The sequence below is a fragment of the Trachypithecus francoisi genome, unplaced genomic scaffold (genome assembly GCF_009764315.1).
Source record: "Trachypithecus francoisi isolate TF-2019V2 unplaced genomic scaffold, Tfra_2.0 Contig01474, whole genome shotgun sequence".
In the NCBI taxonomy this organism is placed as follows: domain Eukaryota; kingdom Metazoa; phylum Chordata; class Mammalia; order Primates; family Cercopithecidae; genus Trachypithecus; species Trachypithecus francoisi.
Window position 1 is genome coordinate 15,060,467 of NW_022681435.1, and position 20,553 is coordinate 15,081,019.

At 35.5% G+C, this 20,553-nt stretch overlaps 1 protein-coding gene and 1 pseudogene across 3 annotated transcripts in view; both read left to right on the forward strand.

Annotated features, from left to right (window-relative positions):
- CCDC102B (coiled-coil domain containing 102B) overlaps positions 1-20,553 on the forward strand; it is a 353,588-nt gene that overhangs the window by 132,016 nt on the left and 201,019 nt on the right. The gene's annotated exons all lie outside the window — the stretch shown is intronic.
- LOC117062591 lies at positions 6,171-16,336 on the forward strand (annotated as a pseudogene).

Consider the following 20,553-nt stretch of genomic DNA (forward strand, 5'->3'; position numbering starts at 1 on the left):
TAATATTTTAAAAGACTTTATCAAACTGTGTGGTTATTTTTATGTTTGTTTACTGTTGCCTTCCCCATTGAACTGTCAGCTTCATGAGGATATAGATCATGTCTGCTTATTCACCTCTCCATACTCAGTGATGAATAAATGTGCTTAATATTTGTGATGAATAGTAAATGAATGAAGTACTGTACTAACACTTTTCTTAATAGCTATAAATGCTTACATTTCTGAACAGAGGCTATGGGATAGTGTAAGGTGAGTAGTTGACTTCCTGGACTTGTCTTTTATTAGTAAATGAGTCCACTGCCCTCCATCCCTAAGGATTTTAGAGATTCCAGGGTACTGACATGAAGTCTTATCCATCATGAAAATCTGTTCAGCTTGTTCTCTGCATGACATAAATTAGCTTATCAGGCCAAAGAGTGAGGCAGATAAAACACCATGGTAGAATTCTGCAAATGAATATAAAAATGAAGCATGTGGGATACCACTTTGCTGATATAAGTACCTTCAAGACCTTTTAAACAAACATAATTAAGAATAATATAAGCACTGAATTACATAAGTCGGAATTAATTAAACTACTAGGGGATAATTTATAGACATTGTCAAGGTAACTCAGAACACTGAGAAGACTTACTTAACTCTAAGTCTATTGTAAGAATTATGAAATAAATTTAGGTTTTTCAGAATCTACTTGTAGTAACATCAAATGATGAAGAAAAAAGAGAGGTTAAGTTGAGCAATATCATTTTAAAATTTAAAACACAATGAAAAGAAAACAACTCATATTTAATTAGTCTAGACAGTTAATAGTTTGAGGATAATGATAAAAGTAGACTAAAAATAGGTAAAGAATGAGGTCTCTAAGTGAGTTACACAGGTAATTACCTCACACAATGGCAATGTTTTATACCGTGGGGAGCATTTGGTCTATGGAATATCTTTATTTTATATTTCAAATGATGGGATAGTTTCCAGAGACTAATGTTCATAAATCCAAAGCTTCTGTTTTATTTTCTCTTATCAGAAGTCTTTACAGACACATTCAGTTAAGACAATTCCATAAAGATCCTCCTCTTATTAAATAGCATTAGTCATTTTACCTAGAAGACCAGTTTTCATGTTGAAAGGGAGATCAGACCAGGTCGCCTGCCTTCTTTTCTTCTCCCGGAAGGTATGGCCACATCCCCTCTCCCCCACCATGTACAGACATCAAAGGTATTGATTGTATACAAGGGAATGAAAAATCAGACTGAAAACAAAGGTATATTCTCCCATTTAAAAAAAATCCTTTCTCTGTTATAAACATGTGAAATGATAAATTTAAAATTGTCCATTCTTTTCATATACATTATATGTCAATTTTTACTGTAAAAACATCACCTTTTATTTTATTTATTTATTTGCCTGCTTTTTTTATGAGACAGGTTCTCGTTATATTACCCAGGCTGGATTGCAATGGCATAATCATAGCTCGCTGTAACCTAGGACTCCTGGGCTCAAGCAAACCTCCTGCTTTGGCCTTCCACAGTACTGGGATTACAGGTGTGAGTCACAGTGCCTGGCCTTTTTTCTCAAGTATATAATTTAAGCGCAAGGAATCTAAGGTCAGGATTTGATAATTTGTTAGAGTTTGGCATGTTCATATACAGTGAGATAAAATTGATTATATGGGAAATATGGTTGAAAAATGGAGAGTATTCTTTTTCCTTGTTAGAACATCAGAATGAAATATGATATAAATTATGATGCACTTCTATAATTCTGCCAGTTTTAACTATCTTAAGTTAAAGGGTAGTTTATTTTGGTTAATGGATGTTAACATTAGTATTTCACAACCACACAAATTCTTTGAAGAATAATAATCAACTTCTAAAAGATATGCTTACAAACTCACCAATAAAAATTACAAATATTTTGTATAAGACATATGAAATCTAAAATTTAAAAAATTCTATGTGTATAGTTCACTAGTGTATCCTGAATAATATTATTTAGGCACTAAATGGCATAAACACAGTCATGAAAATGAACCGTGCATCAATGAGCAGAGAAATTTTGATTCCTTTGGATGAGACAAGATAATGGTAAAACCATTCAGGGAATTGAAATAAAACAAAACAAACAACAACAAAAACAGGAAAAAAAAAAAAAAAGACACAAAAAATCCCATGAAGCCACCACCTTTTTGGTCAACGTGGGCTACTGGAGTATTAACATTCATATCAAATCAACATTCCAGCCAACAGATTTTCTTAAGATGCAAGTATCATGTTTCTGGTTTTCAGCCACTTCTTAGTTAATCATTATATCTTGCTGAGCTAAATTCTTGCTTTAGAAAATTTCATGGACTACTGGTCACCCTCCAGAGAACAGCACTTGAATGAGGCAGCACCAGGAATGTATCCAGGATAGCAGGTCAAAGTATCACAAGTGCTACTTGTGAAATGAACTTGATTTAGCAACTCTGATGAGAAGGGACTATGGACTTGGAAAAGACTCACAGCATCCCCATCCCCTGTCCCGGCTTGTGAGTGTCCTAATTAGTAGCTATAGACTTAATGAGAGTTAAGAAATCGTAAGGCAGTTTTAGCTATTATTTTTCCAGAGATCATCTGGGAGGTTTGAAGACAAACAATGTCATCCTTGAACTGAAGGTATTCTTTGAAATGCGTTGTAGAATGTGTAATTGTCACATGAGGCAATACTTCTTTGTAATGTAGTTCTGAAGTTATGATCAAAGCTAGAGGAAGATATAATTCTTTATATTAAAACATCTAATGTGTACAAAGTGAAGTTCTCATGGAATCTCAGAAGGGTTCTTACATGGATAATCTGAATGTTATTTAAAACAGTTAAAAATTCTTTAATGCAGTTGTACTGAATTAACAGAATCCATTAGATTCAGCTGAGAAGTTCTTTGTTGTTTTAAATACATTTTTGGGGATTTTTTTCTAACTGATTAGAGATGCTTCTCTGATTTCTTTGCTTTGGAGAAGCTAATTATTTTTGCATATACATTGAGATCCGCTGCTTTCAGATATCAGATTGCAAAGCTAGAGGATATTATGGAGATCCCAAAGACCAACTATGACTGTTAATTTTATGTGACAACTTGACTAGGCCATGTGATTGACATTTGAACCCATAGTCTGAGTAAAGTTGATTGCCTTCCCCAGGGCAAGTGGCGCCCATCCAATCAGTCAAAGGTCCAAACAGAGCAGAGCCTGAGCCTCCATATGTAAGAGGGAACTCCTCCTGCCTGATTGCCTTTGAGCTTGGACATTGTTTATTTTTTATTTTTTTCTGACTTCAGATTGTAATTACACCATCAACTCTCCTGAGTCCCCAGTTTGCCACTTGCAGATCTTAGATCTGTGTGTATTTATAATCTCTTAACATACAATTACAGATACATCTCTAAATATATATAAATGTGTTTATATATCCATACATGCACACACGCACACACACATGCACACACGCATCCTATTGGCTCTGTTTCTCTGCAGAAGCTTGACTCATGCAACAATCTTACTGAAAGGGCCACAACTTGACCTAAGTGTACTTGCTGCAATGCCAGCTTCTTCCCCCTCATTTTTTTCTTCTTTGACTAGGTTTATTATTGGCAGTGAAAGAGCTATGTGTGCTTCTAGTTTGTAATTTCAAATTTGAAATGAAATGGTCATCCCTTGGTATCTGTGGGGGATTGTTTCCAGGATCTTCTGCAGATACCAAAATCCACAGACATTCAAGTCCCTTACATAAAATGGCATAGTATTTTCATATGACCTATGCACAGCCTCTCATATATTTACATCGTATCTAGATTACTTATAATTCTTAATACACCATTTCTAGGTTACTTGTAATTCCTACATACCATTTCATGCATATGGAGTCGACATAGCACTCTGGCACCTGGCAAATTCAAATTTTGCTTTTCAGAACTCTATAGAATTTTTTTTTCTGAATATTTCGGGTATTAGATTGATTGAATCCATGGATGCAAAACTCATGGATATGGAAATATATACTTTATTTAACTTACTGTTTATATTGATTACTAGGTTGACTTAAAATAATTTTTATATGTATTGTTGAAAAGATATTGTGCTCACATAACGATACTTGACATTTGGTTGATTTATTTTTAATTTTGTTTTTGAATGAAACCATTTTTGGTTTTACAAAGGAGAAGAGGTGCAATTCCTCCTCGGTAGGTTCACAGTGAAACTAAAACAGTTTGAGTTTCACGGCCCCTTTCTTATCCAGGCCTCTAGTATGACTATGACAGAAGCCCTAGCAGGATGTAAATATGATCACATGTGTTTTTGTGCAATTTTCATAAGATAATTGAGACACACGTGTAAATATCTCTGTCTGTTTCCACTCTGACTTTTCACCCAGTATTCTTGCTTTCTTCTCTGATTGACATCAATGAGCTGCGGAAATATTTGTGATCTTCCCAAGCTGATGTTGAGTTGATACTACATACAGTTTGTAGATAGTGAAATATATTTTTTTATTTGTTTCTGATGTATATTTAGTCAATATGAAAGTTCTCCCATTTCTAAAATGTACTTGATAATGCACCATATTTTTAAATGAAAATTACACAAAATATACTTTTTTAAGAATACCTACATTTGTGGGATAGAAACTTCAAAGAGTGAATATTCCAAATAAGAAATTGACCTTTGTGTTACATTGTGAGCTTACTTCTCTCAATTTCATTCTCAAAAAATGATCAACTTTTGGAAAAACTCTGGAAAATAGACTAAATGGTATCTATGAAAAAATGGTATTACTATATCACTCTCGTACTAAAAGTTGATTAGAATATATAAAGCCAAAAAGCTAGGAAACAATATAAAGCCAAAAAGCTAGGAAAAAGTATTGGTCGTTTTAAAATTATCACTAGAACTTCTATTATGTTTTCTAGATTTTATTATGTTTTCTGTGATTTCTTAATGGTATTTGTGAGCTTTCTAAAATTTGCAAATTGTTTTCTCATTTCAAATATTTACTTTTATTCCCAATTTTTCTTTATCCCCAAATTGTAAAAGAAAAAAAAAAAGAAGATCTGACTCGATGAAACCTTTATTTACGGTCGTCTATAGTCCTTTAGGTTAACCCCTAAGACTCCATTAGGCGGCCCTCTTCTTCATAGTGCTGTGTCCCATAGTGACTTCATAGTGCTGTGACCCATGCACACGTGCTATAAGCACACACGCTTATAACAAAGTGTGTGCTTGCACTTCCACACACGTGTGATCATATTTACATTCTGCTAGGACCTCTGTCAAGCTCCTGTTAGAGAACTAGACAAGAGAGGTGCCCTGAAACTCAAACGTTTTTAGCTTCACTGTGAGTCCACCTGTGCAGAGGAGGAATTGTACTTCTTCTCCTTTGTAGAATAAAAAATGGTTTAGTTCAAAAATGAAAATAAAATCAAACAAATATAGGTATCTTTATGTTAGCATAACACCTTTTCTTTTTTTCTTCTTTTTCTTTTTGAGACAGAGTTTCGCTCTTGTGGCCTAGGCTGGAGTGCAATGGCGTGATCTCGGCTCACTGGAACCTCCGCCTCCCGGGTTTACGCCATTCTCCTGCCTCAGCCTCCTGAGTAGCTGGGACAACAGGCGGCCACCACCACACCCAGCTAATTTTTGTATTTTTAGTAGAGATGGAGATTCTCCATGTTGGTTAGGCTGGTCTGGAACTCCCAACCTCAGGTGACCCGCCCAACTCGGCCTCCTAAAGTGCAGGGATGACAGGCGTGAGCCACTGCACCCGGCAGCATAATACCTTTTCTACAATACATATAAAAATTATTTTTAAGTTAACCCAATAATCAATATTAACAATAAGTTAAATAAGGTATATATCTTCTCCATGAGTTTTGCATCCATGGATTCAATCAATCTCAGATCAGAAATATTAAAAACAAAAATTCTGTAGGTTCTAAAAAGCAAAACTTGAATTTACCAGGTGCAGAAGTGATTATACACACTTGTAATACCTGCCTCTTGGCCTGTAGGGTGTAAGTCACCCTGAGGACAGAAACCATCTTTTTTTTTTTTTTTAATTTTATTTTTTATATATATTTTTAAGTCTTTGTGGGCTCCTGCTACCTTGGGGTCTGACTCTTAGTAAGAAGTGATCAGCAGATGCCTGAAGATGGGCTTAATGCAAGTAAAGAACGCTTTAGGACATGGGAAGGAAAGTTGCTGAGAATTAGCACTGCTTATTTTATCCTATTCACTATTGTTCTTTTGTTTTTTCTACATAAGTGGCGTTTGCTGCTTCTTTGTGTTTGCATTGTTCACAGGAAAAGGTACGAAGTCGCTAAAAAAGAAAGTGAAATTTTGTCAGTGATTTGGTTGTGGAAAATATTTGCACTGGTCAGACTCCTATTCCTAAAGACTTCAGGAATGTCATATGTGATGGGAGAGTTAGGGAATGTGTTAACACATTTTAAGACACCCCATTCGCAAAAGATTTTATAAGAAACAATGTTTCCAAGAGTAATTTATTTGCATAAAAAGTAAGCAGCATCATGTTCAAGCCCCATTGCAAGATTGATACACAGAGTTTGAGGTTAGGAAATTCCTCTTTGAACTACACACTCAATGTTAATTTATGAATATGTAAAGAGGTGAGAGAGTAGGGTTTTTGACTCTTCCTAAGATAGGGGTGTCAATAAGACAAATTAAGAGGTGAAAGCTCTTGTTATGTTTCAGATCATTTGATTAAGAATGCTCCAAGCAGAAGCTCTTTAAGATTTAAAATTTAGTTAGAAGGCATAAATGCTGTATTCCTTTTGAATAAAACAACCTCTGCTCTTTACATATTTTAACAGATTTATTGAAATATAATTCTCATACCATACAATTCACCCACTTAAAAATACAGTTAAGTGGCTTTTAATGTATTTACAGAGTTGTATAGCTAATACCATAATCAACTGTAGAATATTTTCATCAGTCCAAGAAGAACTCAGTGTACATTAATAGTCACTTCTTATTTCTCTGCAGCCCCAAGAGCCTGAGAATACCATTAACCAATTTTATGCTGTAGATTTCTCTATTCTGGGCATTTCATATAAATGGAATTTTGTGACTTTCACTTTAGGTAGGTTTTCAGAGTTTCTGTGATCTGCTATGATAGCACCTTTTTTCTGTCACAACTCAATAAAGAACATATACATAATGTTTTTTAAAAAACCAAATAGCTTTTTAAAATGTATATTAAATAGTGTAATTTTCTCTTTCTTTTTTTTTTTTTCTTTTTTTTTTTTTGAGATGGAGTCTCGCTCTGTCACCCAGGCTGGAGTGCAGTGGCCGGATCTCAGCTCACTGCAAGCTCTGCCTCCCGGGTTTACGCCATTCTCCTGCCTCAGCCTCCCGAGTAGCTGGGACTACAGGTGTCAGCCACCTCGCCCGGCTAGATTTTTGTATTTTTTAGTAGAGACGGGGTTTCACCGTGTTAGCCAGGATGGTCTCGAACTCCTGACCTCGTGATCCGCCCGTCTCGGCCTCCCAAAGTGCTGGGATTACAGGCTTGAGCCACCGCGCCCAGCAATTTTCTCTTTTTCATAGGAAAAATGTTAACATTCAGGTGTGTGTTAGTCATGTCTGAGGCAAGAAAAAATTTTTTTTAATATTATTTTTGTTAAATGAAAACTTTAGATTTGGCAGGAATACAGGCCACTTTCTTGTGCTTGGTAGAGAAGGAATGAGAGAGAAAAAAAATACATTTTAATTTCCAAGGCTTTCCAGAAATGTAAGATCTTTCATTGTGACCATAGTTGGCAATATTTTTTTTTACTTGATAAAGTTAAATCACATACTTTAACTTCATAAAATATTCCCAAACATGAATATTTTTCTTTAGTTTTGTATTGCAGTAATTATTGTACAGCTTTAGGCAATATTTAATTAAGAAGTAAATAGTGTTAATTCTTTTAAAACTCTATTTGTCTATAGGAAAAATGTAAAACATGCTTTTCTTCTGAATATCATTTTTTTCTTCCCTTAAGAGACACAGTCTTGCTCTGTTGCTCACGCTGGAGTACAGTGGCACAATCCTAGCTCTCTGAAGCTTTAAACTCCCTGGCTTGAGTGATCCTCCCACCTCAGCCTCTAGATTAGCTGGGACTACAGGCATGCACCACCACAACTGGCTAATTTATAATTTTTAAAATTTTTGGAAAAGGGGGTTTCTCACTGTGTTTCCCAGGCTGGTCTCCAACTCCTAGCCTCTAGTGATCTTCCCACATTGGCTTCCCAAAATGCTGTGATTAAGGGTGTGAGCCACTGTGCACAGCCCCACCAACTTTCATATCCCATTATTTCAGCTTCTGTATTAGCTGAAGGACTCAGGGTGGTGGAGCGGGAAGAGAGAGGGAGCTCATGGAATAATCTATGAAGTTTAAAAAGTTTATAAGTGATAAAATAGTATCACTTTCAAATATATATCTTGAAGATGTTTCTACGCAGCATTTTCCTAAAATCACAATCATTATTTATTTATTTTATAGCTGTGATTGATTTAAATATTATGGATGAAAATAAAGAACTTTATATGTGTTATATACAATATATGTGTGTATATATATGCATGAATGGACACATTTGTACACACACTTATACAGCATGCACACACATACGGTATATATATACACACATATACAACATATATAATGATCCATTATTTTGTTTTCTCTATTTTCTTTTAAATAATGATATGTATATATGAACAAAAAGCATTTACATAAGTTTATAGCTATTATTCTACATTAAATAAGTATTGTAGAGTTTATTTTTGCATATACATTTTTGCTTTCTTTCCTGCTCCACTTACCTTGTATCACTCACTGCAGATTCCTTTATCTTCCTAATGCTCAATGCAAAACCATATGCCAATATGTATGAATAACTATATACTTATATACTCATAGTATATGTGTACATATAACTAAAGACAAATACGTACAGATACCTACAGTATTTTGTAATTTTCATGTACTGGATCACATGAATGGTTTTCTTACTCAACATCTCATGGCCAAAACTCCAAGGAAACTAGTGACATTGAATGGCTTCAGAATATTTCACAACATGATGATTCCACAATTTATTGAATTATTTTCCTAATGGTGCATGTTATTCTTTTTTTCCGTCTTTTGTCCCTGTGCACGATTTTTCAGTAAACAACTCTGTGCATGTATCATCAGACTCTGAAGCTTTGATTTTTAGTCTAGTATTTTTTAATACCTCAGTTTAAGGTATGACAAATGCCCTCATGCTAATCTACTTCAGGAAATCTAATCTCAGGTTTTGATTTAATCTATCTGGGATTCTCCCCACTGTCCTCAGGAAGGTGTCTCAATTCTGAAGAGGAACATATTGCCATAGACCTGAAGACATCTAATCACTTTTGTTACCTGTGATGTCTGCACATGATGAACCCTAAAAAGTTTTGATTGTATGCTTGTCATTATGAGTTTTATCTTGTTGAGAGTTAAATATTTTCATCGTTTTGTAATTATTCCTAACCTTTGTTCTGAGTCCTAATTCCATTACTTGGAAACATATCTTTCATGTCTTCAAGCTTTTAAGTCTTGTTAGATGAGACCAGAGTAGCATTGAGCATCAGCATCAGCATCAACAACAGATCTATTTGCTGTCACCATAGATTAGTTTGCATTTTCTAGAATTGTGTAAAAATGTAATCCTACAGTGTTTACTTTTTTCTTCTGTCTTATGTTACTTAGCATACCTGCATATAGATTCATCATTGATATGCATATCAAATTGTCTTTTTTTCCCTGACTGTTAACACTTTTTTCTTGATCACTGGTTTAAGCAATTTGATTGTAATGTACATTGATACGACCTTCCTATTTCTTATGCTTGGAGTTTGTTGAAATTCTTGGATCTTCAGGTTTCTACTTTTTATTATATTTGGAAAATTTCTGGTCATTATATTTTTCAAATATTTAACTTCCCCTCCTCTTTGCCAGGAACTCTATTTACAGTAGATTAGGTGACTTGAAGTTGTTTTACCATCTGCCCATTGGCAGTCATTGAGGTCTCACTAGGGTGGGCTATTGGAAAAGTACTGGAGGGTGCTAGGGAGTTTTGATCAATGGGTTGTATCCATCACTTTGAAATATGCCCCAGTTTTCCAGTGTTATTCTCTGTGATTTGGTCATCTATCTTTGCTAACAGGCACCCATTGAAGTAAGATTTCTATCTTGCTGCAGAGAAAGGGAGAAATAGAATGGCTATCTTTTTTGATATATACATTTTAAGGAGATGGCTTTCAGATCTTTGGAATAAATATTTCTGGGATATAAAACTGTCAAGAAACTGGGAAAATATTTATTCCTTAAAGGGGCAGATAAATAATTTGCAAGTTTTTGTTTTTCTTTTTAAAAATACATGCTCCAAGAAAAGGGAAATCAGGGGCTATAGTCACAAGTAAACCTGTCTGAAGTTTTGTCAAGCTGAGAGGAACATTAAGTTTCTTTTGATGACTACCATGCTTATTTTATCACTTGTGCTTTCTTTTTCTGGAGCAGTTTAAATGTTTTGTTTTCTTTTTCTCTGCATTATGCGTCATATTTTTCTATTTATTTCATGACGTTTAAGTTTTGATTGGATGCTTGTCATTATGAATTTTTCCTTGTTGAGTGTTAAATATTTTCGTCATTTTGTAATTATTCTTAACCTTTGTTCTGAGTCCTAATTCCATTACTTGGAAACGTATCTTTCATGTCTTCAAGCTTTTAAGTCTTTTTAGATAAGACCAGAGTAGCATTTAGCCTAGGGCTATTTTACCTACTGAGTACTGAGACAAAACCATTTGGATGGAGTACTTTACCTAAGGGACTGTGAATTATGAGGTCTTCCACTCTGGCTGTTGAGAACAGGGATGATTATTAACTGGCCTTGTGTGAATCCTAGAGGTTGTTACTTTTAATTCTTTCAGACGTTAGTTTTCTTAAAAGTATGCACTGATCACCACCCTGTTGAATACTCTGTAGCCCCTGAGGGTTCTCTCTCTGATGGTGCTCATCTTGGTGAGCACTTTGCTAGACATTTTATTTGAAGACTATGACTAAGAAATAAAATTATTTGCTGTGATTCAGTATCTGAGGCTGTTAGAAATAAATAACTCAAAATTTAAGGGAAAATCAGGCATATTTTTAGATTAAAAATGGAATAATAGAAAGTGATTGATTTCCAAAGGAGCTAAGTATTTGCCAATAATTTTACAAAATAACCTCCTTCTACTGATGGAACAAATTTATATAATCAACTCTCTCTAAATGTATATGTTATAGATTGATCAACAATCACATAAAGAACCACACACCGTCTTGTATTTCCTTATAGATATTTTATCTGAAATATATGCTAGATAACTTCTTGATAAACTACAAATTACATTTCTCAGATCAATATTCTGTGCAAGTCATAATGAATTACCTATTGACCATGCGATATCCTTTGTAACCTTGTGGATATTTCTGTTAAGAAAAATAAATAATTATTTGGAACTCTAATTGGCTTGTTCCTGGCCTTTCAGTGACTCTGTGGACAAAAATCAGCCATCGGCTAAAATGTGTAACCTTGGATTGTTGAAACAGGCACTGAACCTTCACTTTGACTCAATTGAGTGAGGGATTACAGAATGGCAGTCCTGATTTAAAACAACCCTTTCAATCATTTATAATAGACACAATAAGGATGTATTACTTTTCATATTTTTTATTTATAAAAATTTTATGATTCAATAGTTCAACCCTTGGATGAACTGCCATCCATAGTCATCTGCACCCCCACAACCATATATAGAAGCAGAAAGTTAGTCTCCTATTACATGTATGTTACAAAGTTCTATGTCAAAGAGTAATAATGTCTTCAAGAGATGGCAGGTTCTGTTGGGGAATCACTAACAGGCAAAAAGACTTTAGACTAATAGATGTTGCTCTTTAAGATAAACCAGAAATCTTTATGCTGGGCTACTCTCCAAGTATGCCTATAAATAGAGTGGGCGTAGAGTTTACTTTTTAAAATGTTTTATTGTGGAAAACTTTGGCTGTGTACAAAAATACAAAGAATACTATAATGAACCCCAACATTTCCATCAGCCATATTTAGTAATTTTAATCTCATGAACTGTATTTTTTGTCCATATTATTCCCATCTGCATTTCTACCTTACATTATTCTATCTGGAAGTATTACAGCATGTATCTCAAAACATAAAGACTTATTTATCACTAAATATAACAATAACATTTTAAACCAAAAAAATGAAAAATGATTTGCTAATATTAAATATTTAGTGTTCAAAATTTCAATTTACTAAGAAATATGATTTTAAAATTATTTACTTTATTTGAATTAGAAATCAAATAAAGCGCAGACATCTTGATTGGATATATATTTTAAAGTGTGGTTTATATATATATATCTATTTCTCCATTTCTCCTTTTTCTCTTTTTATAATTTATTCATTAAAAAACTAGATCATTTATCCTGTAGAGTTTCAATGTGCAATACCCTGTACTGTAGTACTGTTTGCTATTTTACTCCATCCTCTGTGTCTCCCACAAAATGAAAGTCGAATTTAAAGAGTTTGGTTTGATTCAATTTCAAGACTTTTTCATAGAAATGTGTCAGTGTGTTTCTCTATTAGGAAGCACATGATATATGATTGTGTCTGACTGTGGTATTAGCAGACTGATACTCATTGCCTAGAACCATAGATGAATCAGGAGTTGCAAAGCTGTAATTTTCCAGCTCAATTATTTCTGCCCAAGCTATTATTTGGAATATTTAAATAAAGAGAATTTCATCTCATATAATATTTTGTTCATTTAAATAAGTCAGGACACATAATACATTTACATTCTCCCTAACCCCGCCATTTCTTTAACCAAGTAACAAAATAATGAATTGGATCGCTACCATTCTTCAGTGTTTATCAAATTTGATAAACTTTTCTTATTTTAGTATCAATATTAAGACATGGATTTAAACTTACTGGATGTGTTTCATTCTGTTACTGTATTATCCTTACTGATATTTAAAAGCCACCATATTTAGAAAGCAGGACCTCTTTATATTATCTATCGAGTATAATTGATGTATTAGTAATAATACATCATTTCTTATAGGTTTCTCACTTCATAGAATGACAAGATATACTGGAATCATCCTGTTTCAGACCTGGATAAAGCAACTTCTTTAGAGTCCAGGGTTCTTTCAGTGGGAAACATCTTCAGACCACAATCTGTGCGTACATATGTGCATAGATACTGAGATGGCCATTATTTCTAGGCCATTTCAGTGGAAAGACTGGGAAAAATTGTAAATATGTTGAATTATTTTTGCTTCTCTTTATTGGTCATAGTTTTTGAAGCCCTTTTTAATCTATCCTCATTATTTTTGGATTTTAGCATTTTATTTCTTTTCATCTTTCCTCAAGGAATCATCTGTTGCACTAATTTGCTCTTCTGTTCCTTCTAGTTTATTCTGAAACAATTTTTCTTTTCTTCTATTTTCTATTCTTTCAATATAGAAGAGACAGAAAAGTACAAAGAAGAAAACAAGAAAGGTCACCCAGAGAGAAGCATACTGAGATTTCTGTGTACAGTCAGCTCATTTAAAATACTGATATTGGGATCCTACTGCTGCCTGCTTTTTCATTTTTCATGAAAATAAAACCTGACCTGAAGTGTAATGATTTTTTCTTTTATTTCTAATTCTTTCTTGGGTACTGTTACATTTTTCTAATTCCTGGTTTTCCTGCATCATATTATTTATTGTTTTAATAATTTTGTTTCAATTGCATTAAAAATTAGTTCTGTTTTTCTTTTTCTATAGTGGGCATATATCTTCCACTGCTTCATTGTCAGTGGCATACTTTCACTATCTTTAAAACATTATTTTTATCTTTTTGTCCTTAATAAGATCATATATGATTCAACTATGATTATCTTCTGTTGCTCATTATTGGATGAATTAATTTTTGTACTGATAATAAAAAGGTTGAATCTAGAAACATTTTCTGGCTTCACTGCTTGAGAGCTGACTATTCTTAATATTTTCATGAAATATCCGAAATATTCCTTGTTCTTTCCAAATATTTCTTGTTCTCTCCAAAAATGCCTGACTCTGGATTATTTCTTTTTTGTGCTTGTATTGCCACTATTCCCATCAATATTGCCACTATTCCCATCAATATTGCCACTATTCCCATCTATTATCAGTATTCTCCTCTAAGTAGAGGGTGTGTTTTTGAAGGAAGCTTTGTGTTTTCTATTTTGCTTTGTTTTGTTTTTGAAAGTATAAAGGATTAACACTTTCCTAGTTCTTTAGAGTTTACCACAAGCCTCTTCCACTCACTCACAAATCAGGTTGTGTAAAAATGTGTGTACCCTCCTAGTTGTATTTACTGTTGTCACATTGGCCTGACACACTTGCCAAGGCATGACTGTTGCCAACTGAAGGCTTCCCATATTTTCACGTCCTCCTTTTCTTATATGTTTACAAATAGATGCTGATCTTCTGCAATTCCTGAAGTGTCAGTAGATTTTCTTAACCTACTTACATCTTAGGGTTCACAGGGAAAACTTTTCACCTCATTTTGTTATAGGCATCTTCAATATTGGTTAAGTTCACTGCTCCGACTGGTTTTATGGAGAGATTTGCAGACTTTTGAATAATTACCATCATCATACCACTGCCATCTCCCTATAATTCCTCACAGGAATAGGTATATGTTTTTTAATTCCAGATTCACAACTTCTATATATAGTTATTCATAAATTAATCTGCTTAAGGAAGTACTTTGCAAGCAAGTTTTCCTTCCCTATATTACCTTCCATCCACTTTTCAAATGAAGGGCATACTTGTCTCTTTTTCTCAGTATTATTTTGAAGCATTTTGTGAGAGTGGAAAAACACTTGGGGTACTTAACAGAGAGATACCAGATCCCCTGGAGCTCAGAGAGAGATGCTGAAATATTGTTGTTGAGAAATAAACTAATCAATGGGTCACAGATCTTTGGCATTTCAGGTGGTTTCTAATTTTCTCTTTATAAGAATATCGGAATATGACCTACCAGACTGGTCAGCTTATGAATAATAGCAAATAAATTTTGATATTAGATAAAAATGTGTCTTTGCCATGTATTTAGAAGGATAGTTAATAAAACACAACAACTCTGCTTAAATAAAACTTCTTCCATGGCTATCTAACATGTGTGGTCAATTTTCTTAATGCCTACATTAACAAAAGAATAATTCTTATTCTATCAGTAAGTAATTTCATCCATAAACACACAAATTAACTGAAAAAAGTTCATCTATCTCATTGAGATGCATTTCTAGTAAATGATTAGTTTATATTTAATAATTATCAAAATCTGTACTATCTTGTTTATTTTTAAGCAATTGTGTACACATAACAATTATTAGGATAATTCATTCCAAAATAAACTTTTAAAAATATTTGGGGGGTTATAGTAATAATAGATACATACGTACTTTATACCCACAGTTTTATTGCATATTATAGAGTAAAAACTTTCTCAAGTATAAACATTTCACATATCATGGTGTGATAATCTGGAGGCAATGGGATAATAAAAATTGAAGGAATAAAATAACAATATAAAATTGTAAGGAGATGATACCATATATCACATTTCTATGTTTTTAAGATGTCATTGCTTACAGTAAAGTGTGATATAATCACTCTATTTAAAATGTCAACATGTAGACTTTTGTCCAGGCCAGGTGCAAGATGGTTGTACTCTTGCGAAGACATTTGGCTATCATTGCCTCGGAGCCCAATTTAGCCCTCTGCTCTTTATCAGAAAAGCTGCTCCTTTGGGAACCTCAGTCAAAAAAGAAATGGAGCAGCTCTGGAATGAGAACATAGATTCAAACTACCCTTTATCTTCCCATAGCAGTATCTACAGTTGGTCTCTTCCCATGGTGATGTCCATTTGCCACCGTGGCACTGGTATTGCTTTGAGTGCATGGGTCTGTCTTTTTGGTATGTCGGCCCTTTTGCTCCCCGGGAACTTTGAGTCTTATTTGAAACTTGTGAAGTCCCTGTGTCTGGGGCCAGCACTGATCCACCACAGCTAAGTTTGCACTCCTCTTCCCTCTCATGTATCACACCTGGAGTGCGATCTCACACTTGATGTGGTACCTGGGAATAGCCTTGAAGATTCCCCAGCTACATCAGTCTAGAGTGGTTGTCTTGGTTTTTACTGTGTTGTCGTCTGTAGGGCTGGCAGCTATATGAAGAGCTGATGTTCCCAACGTCATCTTTCCACACACTATTAAGTTCACCTATCTTCCCATTTGTCACTCTTATCTCCAGTCTGGGCCAAGTTCTCCTGATTTATTTAGGTCCTTTTGGGCTTTCAGATCCCCTGGAACTCAGTAGCAGTAGATCATAGTGGTGGAAAAGGGTCCAGTTTTACCCTTGTTTCTAAATATGGAGTGGCTGCAAAATCTTCCCTTTTCCTGCCCACAACTTGCGTACTCTGAGCATAGAAGCACTTATTCTCTCTCCATATTGGGCTTTGATTTGTGCTGAGTCAGCTTTTGGCTCCTTCTCCCTGAGACAGTGGAAACTGCCAGCTCTGTGGCCTCTGTCCTGGGGGCTGGGGGTGAGACTTTTGGTGCCACTGCCTATGGGTTGTTGGCCTAAAGGACAATTCTGTTCATTGGTCATAACCCATGCCTTTAACACCTACACAGTGTTATTGAAAGAAGAGAGAGAAGGGAGTGGAAGGGAATTAATCTATTCCAGCTGGAGGGAGATAAACAGGGCTAGTTAGATCTTGGAGATGCCGTTTTGGGGAGAAAATATATAGCTTCTGGCACAAGAGGGAAATCCAGACAACTATCATTGAGTATATTATTTCTCAATGATATTTCCTTTTATTGCATTTCCAGAAAAACAAACTTCCTAATTTCGTGCTTCCAATTCCATATACCATTTTTTTTCTAAAACTGAGTTAAAATACTCATTTTATAAAAAGTAAATATTTAAAATTCACTAAAACTTTTATTTTTGAGTTCAAATAAATAAATCATTTTAACAAAAACTTTAAAAATTAAAAAATACATCGGTAAGAGAACAAAAGACCATTGAGATAAGTTATTTGACATCCTTATTTTGACTTGAAGAATACAATAACTTTTTTTTTTTTTTTTTTTTGAGACGGAGTCTCACTGTGTCGCCCAGGCTGGAGTGCAGTGGCGCGATCTCGGCTTACTGCAAGCTCCGCCTCCTGGATTCATGCCATTCTCCCTCCTCAGCCTCCGAGTAGCTGGGACTACAGGTGCTCGCCACCACGCCCGGCTAATTTTTTGTATTTTTTTTTAGTAGAGACGGGGTTTCACCTTGTTAGCCAGGATGGTCTCAATCTCCTGACCTCGTGATCCGCCCGCCTTGGCCTCCCAAAGTTCTGGGATTACAGGCTTGAGCCACTGCACCCGGCTACAATAACTTTTTTATTTGTTAAAGCTAAACATTCTTCAGTGTATTTTCTACCATTCTCTATAGTTAAGGGAGGGAATTAGGTAAAATCTACTTTAAGGGATTGTGGCTAAATTTTTTGAAGCAATGATCTAAGGCATAAAATGCTTCTCTGTGGCTAATCTTCCCATTTGAAGACTTCTCTTTGCATTGATAAATAATACATGTTATTTGGAATCTTAACCTTGCTGTCACATGTTTCTAGTCCCACTGCATTTGAGTCTACTCTTTGGACACATTTCCTCCTCACATTCCTCAGCTTTCATAAGGATATATCGCTACCAAAACCTGACCAAATGTAGAATACTTGCTCATATACCCTTACGCTAATTGATATTCAATACTTATCTCAAGAACCACATTAAAAACGTGTGTACCAACATGAAGGCAATGGGGAGAGCTAACAAAATTTATTGACCAAGGTCAATCTGATCACGATTTCAAAAAATGACCCAAACTTAAGTGTGAAGAAAAGATTTGGGGGGTGAGCATGATGAGGAAACTGTTATGAGCCTGTTACAGTAAATCTAGATAGAAATACTCACGTGTCCTGAGCTTGGTGGTGGAGGAGGTATGTTGAGAAATATGCAGGTGAAGGAAGTGACAATGATTGGTGATTAAACGAATGTTGCAAATGCATGAAGATTCAGGGGAGGTGACACAGAGAGAGGAGTTAAGATTTCTGACCTTATCAGCCAGGTGGCCATTCACCAAGAGAACACAGCAACAAGAAGAAAAATGTGAGGGAAAAAGACAGTGAATTTTGTTCTGAATATGTTGAGGTTGAATTGGGAGTGTTTGGTAGGATTTTGAATTTATGAATGTAGAAAGGAAAGTTGAACAATGAGCAGAGAGATGATGGCTTAAGCCATGACAGTAGGTGGGATGACTCTGGGTTGGGGCAATGAGGATTGACACCAAGTAAGACAGAGAGAAAAGGAGAAACTGCACAGAAATCCAAGCAGGAGGGTGTTGCGGGAAGTCAGGGACCCCAACGGAGGGACCGTCTGAAGCCTCGACAGAAGAACATACATTGTGAAGATTTCATGGACATTTATTATTTCCCAAAATTAATACTTTTATAATTTCTTACACCTGTCTTTATTGTGATCTCTGAACATGAATTGTGAAGATTTCATGGACACTTATCACTTCCCCAATGAATACCCTTGTGATTTCCTATGCCTGTCTTTACTTTAATCTCTTAATCCCGTCATCTTTGTAAGCTGAGGAGGATGAATGTCGCCTCAGGACCCTGTGATTGTATCAGCTGCACAAATTGTTTGTAGAGCATGTGTGTTTGAACTATATGAAATCTGGGCATCTTAAAAAAAGAACAGGATGACAGCGATGTTTAGGGAACAAGAGAGGTAACTTTGAACTGGCCGCCCGTGAGCCGGACGCAACAGAGCTAAATTTCTCCTCTTTCATAAGCAAATAGGAGAAATATCGCTGAATTCTTTTTCTCCGAAAGGAACATCCCTGAGAAAGAGAATGAGCCTTGAGGGTAGGCCTATAGACAGCTCTCTCAAAGCGTGCCGTCTTTTATGGTCGAAGCCGAAGGGATGAAATAAGCCCGGGTCTCCAATAGCGCTCCCAGGCTTATCAGGTGGAGGAAAATTCCTGCCTAATAAATTGTGGTTAGACAGGTTATCTGCTCTCAAACCCTGTTTCCTGATAAGATGTTATCAATGACAATGCGTGCCCGAAACTTCATTAGCAATTTTAATTTCTCCTCATCTGGTGGTCCTGTGATCTCACCCTGTCTCCATTTGCTTTGTGATATTTTATTACCTTGTGAAGTATATGATCTCTGTGACCCACACCCTATTCGTGCCCTCCCTCCCCTTTTGAAAATCCCTAATAAAAACTTTCTGGTTTTACCACTCGGGGAACATCACGGATCCTGCCGACATGTGATGTCTCCCCCGGACACCCAGCTTTACATTTCTCTCTCTTGTGCTCTTTCCCTTTTATTTCTCAACCCAGCCAAGACACTTAGGAAATAGAAAAGAACCCACGTTAAACATTAGGAAGCAGGAAAACCATTCTTTGCATAAGCCCAAGGAAGAGAGTCTTTGAACAAGGGCATTGTCAACAGTGTATAATTCTGCCAAGGATTCAAGTAAGGGCAGAACTGAATATTGTGTGGTGGAAAGTATGAGGAATGCTGGTAGCAGAAGCGAGTGAGAAAGTTAAGTGCAGCAACTCTTTCAAGGCACTTGATGGTAAGAGGAAACAAAGAACTTGAGTGGAAGCTCCAAGACTGGATAAAATATTATCCTTTTTGTTCATCTGTTTAAGTTCCTTGTAGATTCTGGATATTAGACATTGGTCAAATGGGTAGATTGTAAAAAATTTTCTCCTATTCTGTAGGTTGCCTGTTCACTCTGATGATAGTTTGTTTTGCTGTTCAGAAGCTCTTTAGTTTAATTAGATCCCATTTGCCAATTTTGGTTTTCGTTGCAATTGCTTTTGGGGTTTTAGTCATGAAGTCTTTTCCCATGCCTATGTCCTGAATGGTATTACCAGGTTTTCTTCTAGTTTTTTTATGGTTTAGGTTTTATGTTTAAGTCTTTAATCCATCTTGAGTTAATTTTTGTATAAGGTGTAAGAAAGGGTCCAGTTTCAGTTTTCTGCATATGGCTAGCCAGTTTTCCCAGCACCATTTATTAAATAGGGAGTCCTTTCCCAATTGCTGGTTTTTGTCAGGTTTTTCGAAGATCAGATGGTTGTAGACGTGTGGCGTTATTTCTGAGGCCTCTGGAAACCATCATTCTCAGCAAACTAACCCAGGAACAGAAAACCAAACACTGCTAGTTCTCACTCATAAGTGGGAGTTGAACAATGAGAACACATGGACACAGGGAGGGGAACATCACACACCGGAGCCTGTCACGGGGTTGTCAGGGGGCGGGCAAGGGGAGCGAGCAGCAAACCACCATGAAACATGTATACCTATGTAACAAACC